Source organism: Ovis canadensis, chromosome 3, assembly GCF_042477335.2.
Source record: "Ovis canadensis isolate MfBH-ARS-UI-01 breed Bighorn chromosome 3, ARS-UI_OviCan_v2, whole genome shotgun sequence".
Classification (NCBI taxonomy): Eukaryota; Metazoa; Chordata; class Mammalia; order Artiodactyla; family Bovidae; genus Ovis; species Ovis canadensis.
The window spans coordinates 66189313-66203319 of NC_091247.1; positions in this window are offsets into that span (position 1 = coordinate 66189313).

A 14007-nucleotide genomic window follows, 5' to 3' on the forward strand; every position below is an offset into this window, starting at 1 on the left:
TGGCCCTCCAAAAGTTTACCAATCTGGACTTAGACTCTTATGAGGGACAGGTGATTTTAAAGGCCAAATTCCTGTCCCAGTGTGCATCAGATATCAGAATTAAGTTACAACAGCTACAGCAGCAGGACCCCGCTGCCTCTTTAGATGAGATGATCCAGACAGCCACCAATACCTTTTATAACAGAGAACAGGAAAAGAAGGCCAAGACCCAGGAGAGGGAGAGAAGGAAAGAGACAAGGCATGCCCAGATGCTGGCCACCCTCCAGAGAAGCCCTATGGCACACCCTGATTCCTTGAAGGATAAGGCACTAGGCAAATGCCTAATCTGTAGACAGATTGGGCATTGGGCCAAAGAGTGTTCAAACTGTCACAAGTCTCCTAGAATGGCTTGCCATAAATGCCATCAACTGGGACACTGGGTGGCACTCTGCCCTCGGGACCCAAGAGCCTCAAGGTCAAGTGCCAAGCCTACCCTCATGATGGTTCAAGAGGACTGAAGCAGCCCACTCCAGCCAGCCTGCCTGTCACAGATAACCATCACAGGGCTGGAGCCAAGGGGGCAACTGGATGTGGCAGGTAGGTCTGAGAATTTCTTGGTTGACACAGGAGCTACCTACTCTGTCTTGATCTCCTACTCCGGAGACTTCTCCTCCCAAATCTGTACCATTTTGGGTGCTACAGGAAAAACAACTACTAAAAGATTCACCTGAGCACTTCTTTGTTGCTGGGATGAACAAGTATTTTCCCACCAGTTTCTGGTGGTCCCTGAGTGTCCTACTCCCTTATTGGAAAGAGATATACTCACTAAATTGGGGACCACCCTTACGATGGGAAGCTTTTCAGCCCCTAGAACTCTACAGCTCCTGGTTACTACTGAAGAACCTGTTACACCTTCTTCAATAGAGAGGGACCAAAAACTATGGAAAGACAAAATTAACCCCCAGGTGTGGGACCAGGGAATTCCTGGACGAGCCCACCAAGTTGAACCGGTCATCACTGTCCTCCGAGATTTCACTCGGTTTCCTAACCAGAAACAATATCTCCTCAAAAGAGAGGCTCAGGAGGGACTATAACCTTTAATAAATAAATTCCTTGCTTGTGGGCTATCAGTTCAGTCCAGTTCAGTCGCTCAGTCGTGTCCGACTCTTTGCAACCCCATGAATCGCAGCACACCAGGCTCCCTGTCCATCACCAACTCCTGGAGTTCAACTCAGACTCATGTCCATCGAGTCAGTGATGCCATCCAGCCATCTCATCTTCTGTCGTCCCCTTCTCCTCCTGCCCCCAATCCCTCCCAGCATCAGGGTCTTTTCCAATGAGTCAACTTTTCACTTGAGGTGGCCAAAGTACTGGAGTTTCAGCTGTAGCATTTTTCCTTCCAAAGAAATCCCAGGGCTGATCTCCTTCAGAAGGGACAGGTTGGATCTCCTTGCAGTCCAAGGGACTCTCAAGAGTCTCCTCCAACACCACAATTCAAACTCATCAATTCTTTGGCGCTCAGCCTTCTTCACAGTCCAACTCTCACATCCATACATGACTACTGGAAAAACCATGGCCTTGACTAGACAGACCTTAGTTGGTAAAGTAATATCTCTGCTTTTGAATATGCTATCTAGGTTGGTCATAACTTTTCTTCCAAGGGGTGTCTTTTAATTTCATGTTTGCAGCCACCATCTGCAGTGATTTTGGAGCCCCCCAAAATAAAGTCTGACACTGTTTCCACTGTTTCCCCATCTATTTCCCATGAAGTGATGGGACTAGATGCCATCAGTCCCACCAATTCACCATGTAACACCCCAGTCCTTTCAGTAAAGAAAAAGGACGGAACCTGGTGAACGGTTCAAGATCTCTGGATCATAAATGAAGCTGTAGTCTCCCTCCATCCTACATTACCCAGTCCTTACGTAATCTTGGGAGAAATCCCACCCAGTGCCAAGTGGTTTACAGTCTTGGATCTCAAAGATGCATTTTTTTGCATACATTGGCTAAAGAATCCCAATATCTTTTTGCTTTTGAGTGGGAGGCCCCAGGAGAAAAATACCAACAGATGACTTGGACAGTATTACCTCAGGGGTTCAGAGATAGCCCCCACTTGTTTGAACAGGCCCTTAGCTGGGATCTCCTAGATCTGGACCTGGGACCTAATGGGAAAATATTACAATATGTAGATGACCTACTAATCTGCTCTCCAGATGGGAAATTACCCAACAACATGCAATTCAGGTTCTAAACTTTTTGGCAGAATGTCTCCCGTGCTAAGGCACAGATGGTTGAGACGAAAGTCACTTACCTGGGAGTTCAGATTACATATCGGTCTAGGAGGCTGTCCTCTGACCGGGTACAAGGAATCCTCCAGTTGCCCTCCCCCACGACTCGAAAACAATTGCGAGTTTTCCTGGGGCTAACTGGGTATTGTGGAATCTGGATACCCAACAATAGTCTAATTGCCCAGCCCTTATATGAAAGCTTAAAGGGATGAGATGATTCAATCCCACTGATGTGGAGAACTCCTCAAAAGAAGGCAGAGGCTACACTAAAACAGGCCTTAACTCAGGCACCTGTATTGAGTTTGCCAGACCCAGAAAAAGCATTCCAAATTTATGTCCATGAAAGAGAGGGAATAGCCTTGGGGGTGTTATACCATGGCCATTGGACAATTCCAACAGGATATAAGCTTGTGGGGTATGAACCAGGACCCAAAAGATTCTAAGGAGTCCCCACTATCTGTTCCAGGGACTCAAGTCCTAATTAAAGTCTGGAAAGATGGGTCCCCAAAGGCTCAACTCCAGCCACATGGAAGAGCCCCTACCCTGTAATACTTTCTATCCCCACAGCAGTCAAGGTGCCAGGACATGACTCCTGGATTCACTACTCACGAGTCAAGCCGTGGAAGAAAACAGAACAGGACACTCAATACACCTGTGAGCCCCTGGGAGATCTCAGATACCTATTCAGGATTACAAATGAGTGCCATTCTAATGAACACCCCAACATTAAGTTTCTGGGGATAAGATTTCTCAGGATAGCTCTAAAGAGCTAACACAGCTTGACAGAGGTTGTACTCCAAAACAGACAGGAGATAGATCTTCTGATCCCTGAACAAGGAGGGACTTGAGCCATCCTGGTGATGTGAATTTATAATTGGCTAATGCCCCTACTAGTCCTTGTTATGCTATATTGATACTGCTTTAAATTGCTCCATGTATTATCAATTGTCTAACCTGTTTTGTCTCTGACCAGGTCAACAAGCTACAACATGCAGTGCAGTTCAACAAAGATATAAAACTACAGCCGACCGCAAAAATGTCACACACCCTTAGATGGACACCGCTATAAGGACTCTGAGGCTTGAGACTAGCAAGAGGGGGAGGCCCAATACCCTTCGCCATCCCAATTCAGCAGGAAGTAGCCAGAAAGACCTCGACGCCCCTATTCTCAAAGAATTGGGCCTCCCATCTCTTGAGGGGGGAATGTTAGGTAGTTAGAATAGGGAAAAGCAGTCCAAAATGGCAGTGGCTAAAAGACAAGAAAGGAAAAAACCCGCAAAAATAGAACAGAGGAAGGTCAAAGGACGGTCTGAGGACTGGAGTGAGGACTTCAGGTAGAATGGCACTCCTGGCTAAGCCCAATTTGCATAGGACAGGCCCAGGGGGAAGAAAAAAAACATAAAAAGGGAGCCAAAGGGCTTTCTCTTTTTTTCCTCTCTCTCTTTTTCTCTCTCTCTCTCTGTCTCTCTCTCTCTCTCTCTCTCTCTCTCTCGCTGGGGCGCTCTTCTCTTTGCATCTTTGGATTGATGTGCCCTCACGCCTCAAAGATGGATTTTCCTGCTATCTTCTAAATAGAGCTGTAACACTGAGCTGTAACACTGATTTGTTTAAGAGCTATAACACAGTCGGTTCAAGACCTGAGAGCTGTGACACTCCGAGGGGGCTTTAATGTCCGTCACTCCAAATCTTTGTTGTGATGAGACAAAAACTGAGGAGCATACACTCGCCTGACACTCACTCACCTAACCTTGAGGCCACCATACTTTTCATAGTCATGCATGAAGTATCAGCAGAAGTATCCTTACTGTTAAAGCCACTTGGCATTTGTTCTATGTTTCTCGCAGTCAAAATCTTCTTAACAGATAAAGTTTCAAGCGCTAATGAAATTAAAATGCTAATAAACTTGTACTAAATAAAAATGAGAACAGAAGTGCAGGTAAACCTGTGTTGAGAATATGTGGGATGTTTTTAAGTGTTAGTATTTAATGCAGAATTTTATAATTCAGAGCATATTGCTATGTGTATGCTTCAAGATGAAAACTGACAGAATATAGAAATACAAATTTTGAAACTAGTGAAAGAACATCTTCTGAATGAACATGATGAGAAACAAGAAAGAAAAGAGAATTTAGACGTGAAAGCAGTGAAGTATGAATCATCAGAAGAAAAAATGCAGGGAAAAACAAGGTTTTCAAACAACACTATTTTGATAGATCTCATAGAGTATGAATGCTTTACCACAAACACACACAAACAAAAGGACTTTCTTGGCGGTGTGCCAGCCTGTAGGTATGGCATGGGTTCTGCTTTTCAAAGAACCAGGTGCTATAGAAATACTTGCATTGGTTCAAAGAAAAAAGAAAACCCTCAGCATTTAGCTAGCATACTTTACAATGCCAAGATCATTTCAAATCAATTAAAGTGTTAAAGATGTTGCATAGACAAGACATTTACAAAAATCCAATCTTTGTTATTTAATGTGAGAAAAGGAGATCAGTTCACTGGAAACATTTTGCCTGCCAAACAAGCTAGTTCTGTTTTATAAAAATCAGGAGGCCATTTGCACTCACAAATGCACAATCCCTGGAGCACTCAGCAGTTACTGACACAGAAATTTTGAAAATAATAGTATTCAGATAAATGGAATCTCAAAGCTATCAGATAAACAATTGGACCAAATGCTATGCCCTTAATATTCTTCACATACAAGACCATTACAAAGTACGAACGTGTTTGTCCAAAAGACATAATCTTGATTGTCCATATAAATGAAAGACAAGGACACAATAAAATGTCTTTATGTCATTTGTCAGTGTGTCAGTTCAGTTCAGTTCAGTTCAGTCACTCAGTCGTGTCTGACTCTTTGTGACCCTATGGACTGCAGCAGGCCAGGCTTCCCTGTCCATCACCAACTCTCAGAGCTTGCTCAAACTCATGTCCATTGAGTCAGTGATGCCATAGAACCATCTCATCCTCTGTCATCCCCTTCTCCTCCTGCCTTCAATCTTTCCCAGCATCAGGATCTTTTCTAATGATCGTTTCTTCACATCAGGTGGCCAAAGTATTTGAGTTTCAGCTTCAGCATCAGTCCTTCCAATGAATATTCAGGACTGATTCCCTTTAGGATGGACTGGTTTGATCTCTTTGTAGTCTAAGAGTCTTCTCCAACACCACAGTTCAAAAGTATCAACTCTTCACCACTCAGCTTTCTTTATAGTCCAACTCTTACATCCATCCATACTTGACTACTGGAAAAGCCATAGCTTTGACTAGATGGGCCTTTGTCGGCAAAGTAATGTCTCTGTTTTTTAATATGCTGTCTAGATTGGTCATAGCTTTTCTTCTGAGGAGAAAGCGTCTTTTAGTTTCATGGCTGCAGTCACCATCTGCAGTGATTTTGGAGCCCAAGAAAATAAAGTCTGTCAGTGTTTCCATTGTCTCCCCATCTAGTTGCCATGAAGTGATGGGACTGGATGCCATGATCTTAGTTTTCTGAATGCTGAGCTTAAGCCAACTTTTTCACTCTCCTCTTTCACTTTCATCAAGAGGCTCTTTAGTTCTTCACTTCCTGCCATAAGGGTGGTGTCATCTGCATATCTGAAGTTATTCATATTTCTCCCAACAATCTTGATTCCAGCCTGTGCTTCATCCAGCCCAGCATTTTGCATATACTCTGCATATAAGTTAAATACGCAGGATGACAATATACAACCTTGAAATACTCCTTTCCCTATTTGGAATCAGTTTGTTGTTCCATGCCTAGTTCTAACTGTTGCTTCTTGAACTGCATACAGATTTCTCAGGAGGCAGGTCAGGTATTTCCATCTATTTCAGAATTTTCCAGTTGTTGTGATCCACACAGTCAAAGACTTTGGTTCAATTAAGCAGAAATAGGTGTTTTTCTCAAACTCTCTTGCTTTTTCTATGTTTCAATGGATGTTGGCAATTTGATCTCTGGTTTCTCTGCCTTTTCTAAATCCAGCCTGAACATCTGGAAGTTCACAGTTCATGTACTGTTGAAGCCTGGCTTGGAGAATTTTGAGCATTACTTTGCTAGTATGTCAATGATTCCATAAAATAGTTTCCAGAGATATTAATCAGTAGAGCTCTGTTGCTAAACAACTGGAAGGAAGTATGTATTGAATTATATCTCAAACTAAATGTAGTAAAACCTAATACTGGCTAGTCAAAAGTGTGCTTCTTAGTCCTACGGTATCCATTCCCCAATACAAGCATCATAAAAGGTTAAGCAAGCGTTAGTCGCCCAGTCATGCCCGACTCTTTGTGACCCCATAGACTGTAGCCCACCTGACTCTTCTGTCCACAAGATTTTCCAGGCAAGGATACTGGAGTGGGTTGCCATTTCCTTCTCCAAGGGATCTTCGTGACCCAGGGATCGAACCCAGGTCTCCTGCACTGCAGGCATAGTCTTTACTGACTGAGCTACAAGGGAGGAACCATAAAAGGCTAATTAATCATAAAACTGCTTTCACCCTTTACATCCTCTTTCTCCCCACCAATATGCCTGCAATAAGCAAAACATGAACTGGAAAAGGAGGAAGGGAAACTTGCTGAATGATTTTTAAGTGGAAGCTGTGCTTTCAATAAGAATTAAGCTGATGATATATTCAAAGTAGAGGTGTCCTGCAGTCCACAGTTTTAGACTTTCTTTTCCCATATTTTCAGCACCACTGTCTTTCTGTTTTTAATTCTAAGGTCTTATAGGTCTTGATCTAAGGTTGTCTGAGATAAAATGATGGAGGATCTTTAATGCTTGATAAGAAATCTGGGTTTGACACTACAGATCTGTGCTGTCCAGTACACTAGTTATAAAACACTTATGACCATTTGCATTTCAATTAATTGAAACTCAGCACAATTTAAAGTTCAGTACCTTAGTTTCACAAGCCGTGTCTCAAATGCTCAATAGCCACGTGTAGCTTGTAGCTACCTCATTGGATGGAACAGGTTATGGACTATTTCTGTGATCATAGAAAGTTTTGTTGGACAGAACTACTACAGGCAATGGAGAATCAATGGAAACTTGAGCAGGAGGCTGACACTAACTGCTCATGTGTGATAGCCCCACAGCTTATAGAGTGGTGTGTATGTGACGGGTCTGTTTCTCAGCCAATATCATGTTATTTTGATTACAGTAATTTTAGAATAGATTTAATTTCTTTTTATATTGTCTTGGATATTTTCATATTATGTGTACATATTCTATTTTTATAAACATAGAAAATAATGTGGAAGTTAGACATTATTCTGATACTGATTACTTTGGGTTCTGTCAGTATGTGGAACAGGAAAGCTGGGATTGAATTAATATTTTATTTTAGATCTCTGAAATGTTTTACTCACTGTGACAAAGAAAAACACATGAGTGTTATTTCTATAAAATGAAATAAATGATATACTCATTGCCTTACCACATTTGTTCTTTTAAAAAAGTTCTCAGGGAAGATAATTAGGTACCCAGTTGAATGTAGATATTTTATAGTTTAAAGGGATGTATATTCTTTTTTTCTATATAGAGGGTCCAAAATAATATTATATCAAATAAACTCCCTTTCTTAGAGGACAATGAAATACAATGTTGCTTATATTCCACTTTCTGTGAATGAACTATATTAGATGAAAAAAAATCAGATAATTGGGGTCACTTCAGGAAACAATTGGATAAAATTAATGATCTATTGTGTTGGTCTCAGTTCTGGAAGGCCCATGCTTTATTTAGCCACCTCAAGCACACAAGAGCAAAATTCTTCTTATTCAAGTATATTTAAGAGGATATTTATAAGCCATTCTTAGGAAATAATTCTAATGGATTACAGCCATAACTAGTGTTAGAAGTTCTTCTTTCCAAGATTGTTTTCCAATAATGCTGTTCAAAAGAATAACTTTATTTGAGGATAGTAATCTCATTTTCTGTCTGAATGTTATCCACACCTTAGTGTTTCATATCCTCACACATATGTGATTGAGTTTCATCTGATGCCACTTGAATTCACTTCTAAAATGGAGGAATTCTAGCACTCTTTCATACCTCATGGAGCTTTCTCTTTTCTCCTCTGCCAGGTTATGGAGAAGAAGGCTACAAAAACCATTCCCTAGTAGTGAAGTTAGTAATGCTGAATTGATTTGATAGGGGTGATGAACATTCAAATGCAAGTATATTAGAATGAATCAACAGAGTGAAGTATTCTTGACAGTGCTCATTCATTTCACAAGGTACTCAATCAACTATGAAATGTAAATGTTACTAGAGTCATGAATTTTTCCTCTGAAGCAATCGGGACAATCTATTACAGGATATTTCACGCTATATGGATACTCTTGAGTTTTTAATATACATAGTAATTTCCTAGAATGCAGTACCTACCCATAACAAAAATAAACTGATAAATAGACAACCAAAAGATAGAGGGTAAGGAAACCAGAGTTTGGTAAAGAAATCATTGCCAGCTTCTGGGCAAGATAATGACAAGGGCAGACTTTTATCTTCCAGCTTTCAAATTCTGATTGTGATGCCCAATACCATATTTGTTTTAAATGGGAAAGAGGAAAAAATTCCACATTAGCAATAAAAAGTAAAGATGCATACTGGCCATATGTAAGATATTTTTTGAAACATTTCTGTTAAAAGTAATACAGATAGAATGGTATTAAAGGAAGTCATGGAGTGCCAATGTCAAATATCCTCTTTTAAAGAGCAATGTATTCATAATGCAGTAAAGAAAACAGTGATAAATTACTAACACCATCCTCTGAAATTTAGAAATATTAGGGTTAAACTTGAAGTCCAGGCATTGTATCATTAGGAGCATAACCTCATGTATATGGACCAAAATATTTGGACCATATCAAGGGCAAAACATATTATATAACTATGAGCAGCCAACACTGCATCTTGTTCCCTACACCAAGAAAGGAAAACATTTAGAATAGTGCCCAGTGCAAATAGTTTGAATGAACACATGAAATTTAAAAATAGAAACAAACCTGCAACCTGGCACTGACTTGGGGACTGAAAAACAAAGATGAGAGGTGATGTTCATGCTCTGCGGCTAAGAAAGATTAACAAAATAGAGCAGAGGATGAAATGCAATGGCCAGAAATCACCAAGGAGAGGCCAGAAACAGCAATTCAGATTCAGTCACTTACTCAAATATTACTTGTACTTGGCTCTGGAGGTAGACTGTAACAAAAGACATAGTCTTTGCCTTCTTAAAACTTATAGCCTTTTAGAGGGGACAGGCATTAAATAATCACTGAGAGAATTTATAGGATTCTATTAGCAGCTATAACAGGAGGAGCTAATTTTAACTGGCAGGCAAGGTCATGGGAAACCTTTGAGAGACTGACACTTAAAATGAGACCTGAAGGATGAAGAGTTGTTAGGAGGCAGACCAGGTGGGGAGAAAAAACATTTCATGGAGGAAAGGATTTATGCAAAGTCCTGAGCTAGGAAGAAACTTGATGTATTTAAGGCCCCAAAAGGATGACAGTGAGAGATGACAGAGACAGCTGATCCTGGAGAGGTCGGCGCAGGACAGATAATGTTGAGTTCTATGAGTTTAAAGTTTTTTTTTTCCAAAGTAAAATGAATAGCCACTGAAGAATTTAAACAAGGGAGTGACATGATACTATCTACATTTTAGGATTACTCTGAGTAATCATTGTCTCAATAATTCATAGTGGGGAATGGCAAATGGTTATTAAAATTTGTAAGCACTTACTGAGACCTCAGAAATTATTTGGGAAACAACTACACTATCTTCACACGCATTGAATGGGAGCCTAAATTACTTCATTTCTATGACAGAGGAGTTATTTCAAAACCCTTAAGGTTTGGGAAGATATCAGAGTTACACTATTATATTGTAACTTTTTACATTTATTACTTGATCTATACAGGAGATATTAGTGAGAAAACCATATCTATTTTGATTCAGCCTAAGACTAAGAAAGTATAGACAGTCCTCTGTGGATGACCAAACATAGAAAAATCACCACACTCAAGGAAAGAAGCTCTTATTTACACTATATTCCTTTTTTGAAAAATCAAAACTACCTATTTCAAATAATAAAATTCCTACAATAAACAGAAAAACACTCTAAAATTTTCTTGAGTCATGTGCAAAGTAAAACAAGCCTTTTTTACTATGAAACTGATAGTCAGTCAGTCAGTCAGTTCAGTCGCTTAGTCGTGTCCGACTCTTTGTGACCCAATGAATCACAGCACACCAGGCCTCCCTGTCCATCACCGACTCCCAGAGTTCACTCAGAGTCACGTCCATCGAGTCAGTGATGCCATCCAGCCATCTCATCCTCAGTCGTCCCCTTCTCCTCCTGCCCCCAATCCCTCCCAGCATCACAGTCTTTTCCAATGAGTCAACCCTTCACATGAGGTGGCCAAAGTACTGGAGTTTCAGCTTTAGCATCATTCCTTCCAAAGAACATCCAGGGCTGATCTCCTTCAGAAAGGACTGGTTGGCTCTCCTTGCAGTCCAAGGGACTCTCAAGAGTCTTCTCCAACACCACAGTTCAAAAGCATCAATTCTTCGGCGCTCAGCCTTCTTCACAGTCCAACTCTCACATCCATACATGACCACTGGGAAAACCATAGCCTTGACTAGACGGACCTTAGTCGGCAAAGTAATGTCTCTGCTTTTGAATATGCTCTCTAGGTTGGTCATAACTTTTCTTCCAAGGAGTAAGTAGTATGTTTTAAATTCTTATTACTGTTTAATAAATTAACACAAAGTTATGACTTAAGTAACACAAATTTATCCTCTTATGGAGCCGGAGGTTAGAAATCTTAAAATCAACATGAGAGTAGGTTGTGTTCCTCTGGACACTGTAGGGAAGGGTCAATTTCCTTGAGTTTTCTAGCTTCCACAGGCTGCCTACACTCTTTGGCCTGTGGTTCCATGTTCTGCTTTTAGAGCCTAGCAGTGTAGCATCTTCCAGTATTCCTCTCTGGTTCTGATTTTCCTGATCTCTCTTATATGGACCTTTGATAATACACTGCACCGACCCAGATAATCCAGAATAATGTTTCCTTCTCACGATCCTTAACATAATCTCGTTTACAAGGTCTTTTGCCATGTAAAGTAACATTCACAGTTTTTAGAGATCAGAACATGGACATCTTTAGTGGGTGTGCAGCAGTGGTGTGTCATTATTCTAACTACCACAAAGCATTCTAGAAAAAAATTCTCATGGATCAAAGATTTAAAAAAAATTAAAAAACACATAACATAATTCTAAATTACAAAGCAAAGCTGTAAGTAACCCAAGTTGTTACATCTGAAAAGGCAATATTAGTAATATAGAAGATAAACTTACAAAAATATTTTAGAATTCAAAAGAAAGGATAACAAGCTTCAGAGATAAGGGAAAATATCCATAATATGGCAGGACAAAAATCTACTTACCAGCGATTAAATGAACCTCAAAGATTACTCTCTAAGACTTTAAATAAAAGAAGAAAAAGAATCGACCACAGAGCTATAAATAAAATGATTTTGACTTAAGAATGCTAAATCCAGTCAAGTTATTTTTATGCATGATGATGCAAATGGAGATATCATCAAATAAGTAAAAGTCAGAATATATACTAGCAAATCGACTTGAATAAAGTGTCTATGGACATGGAGGAAAAAAATACTAAAATAAGTCAAAAGTAAGAACAAAGGTTTTTTTCTATCTATTCATAACTGTACCACTAAGGGAAGAAAATTTCATTGGCTGGACAACTTGGAGGGAAAACTGCTCTCTAGAATTAAGAAAAATATGAAGTTCTTGGAGATTTACAGGAGTAAGATAGGAGAAAGAAAGAACATGAAAACCAGAGAGATGGTATGAAGCTGGATATTGAATGAAGTAAGAGATCATTATGGAAACGTTGGCTATAGGAGAAACCAAAGATCGTTCAAGAATGATAATGTCTACTGTTTCACTTAAAGTTGTTTGAGTTGCTGTGATTTCAACTTCTCTTTTACCTTCCTCCCATTTGTTTCCCAGTTTGTGCGAGTGTGTAAATTGAAGAATTCATGTCTACATCTGAGCAAATGTGACTCAAATCAGAAATGGCACATGAAGAAGTAACATACCAGAAGTAGCCATGAGAATGCAAGCCCCTAAAAATCCATAGAAATTTTAAAGGGTGGATCTGAAAAGACTGGAAAGCACCTGGTTATCATTTCAATTGCATGTAAATTATAAAAATTACAGTTCGAATATAATGGTAGTAGCCATTGATGATTTGAACTCCAAATAAGTAGTTTAAATATCATTTTAAATGTATTTAAAAGATTTCTTTATTTGACCTCTCAACTTTAGCAATTTTTTCCTCCACTCCTACTGAAGTCAAGTCAACTGAAGTCAGTTACTCTGAAGGGAGGTAGGAAATTGGCAATCATACCTTTGGTGTCATCACCAAAAAAATGCATTCTTTCCCATCTCAGGTCTCTTCCTTGGGCTTCCATAATATCAATAATTTCCTGGCGCTTCTTCTAGTCTACTGGCTATTCATTCTAAATGTACTTTGCTTAATCTGTCTCAACTCAGCCTTTATTCAGGGCTCAGACACTGATCATCTTTTATTCTATCTAGTACCAAAGCTTTAAATGCAATGTATATGTTGTAGACTTCAAAATTTATATCCTCAGCTGTTTCAGTTACCATTTGGAGTGATAAACAATCCAAACTTAGTGGCATAAAACAAGTGTTATCTTACTAAGCTCACATATTCTGTGTGTCAGAGACTTAGAGAGGATGGCATGCCCTTGTTGGGTGATTTGCAGGCTAGGGGTGACTCACAGCCTGAGGGCTAGCACCATCTGAAGGTCTGATCACTCAGGTATTCGGACTAGAAGACCCGACTGATGACTCTAGAGCTCAAATAATATTCTACAAGGACAAATACAACGATTAAGTGTCTCGTGAGACGTTTGTCTTGGAACATCAGAAAGCATTGTTAGCAGCCAGAAGAATGTGCCTTCTTCTTCCAGATACTCAAGGAAAGTTGGATGACTGTAAAAGGTAACAATCAACAGCCAAAGATAACTGTAGACCAGGAGCTAAACACATCTCAGAGCCAAAGTGTCCATTCTGACACAAAATCAAAAGTGAAAACTCCTAAGGACCTCAATATGACAAGGAAAGCAGCCTGTGTCTGCCTAAGCCTAGCAACTTGAACAATCAAGTCATGAGAAAAGACAGTGGCTAAGAAAAGAATATAGGGGAAGATCTCTCAAACCAGCCATGCTACTAGCTCCTGGTTAAGTCTGCATTTGGTTAGTATAGAATTACTTAACTTTCTTCCTAAATGTTAGTAAAAGTTTCTTTCGTAACATGTTTCTACTTGAATTGATGCAAAGCACAAAGCTCCCATCTGAACAACATTAAAAAGGGAAATCAGAGACTTTGAGAGTTGAAGTCCAAACTGCCTGTGAGGAAACCAGTCTAAAAACAAAATAACGGTAGATGCTGGCCATATAGGTGAAGGATATGGAAGGTGGAGAAAAACTGGAGATGAAGTTATATAGATCACTTCATGCCCAGAGGTTTCCATTTTATTTTTTTCCCCTCTACCTGCTTTGTAATAGAAATAGAAAGCAGTCCATCAGCTTCCATAGAGCTCCTTAGACTTCTAAAGGAACTCCTTCAGATATGGAGATGACTTATATGCAGAGTACATCATGAGAAAGGCCAGACTGGATGAAGCACA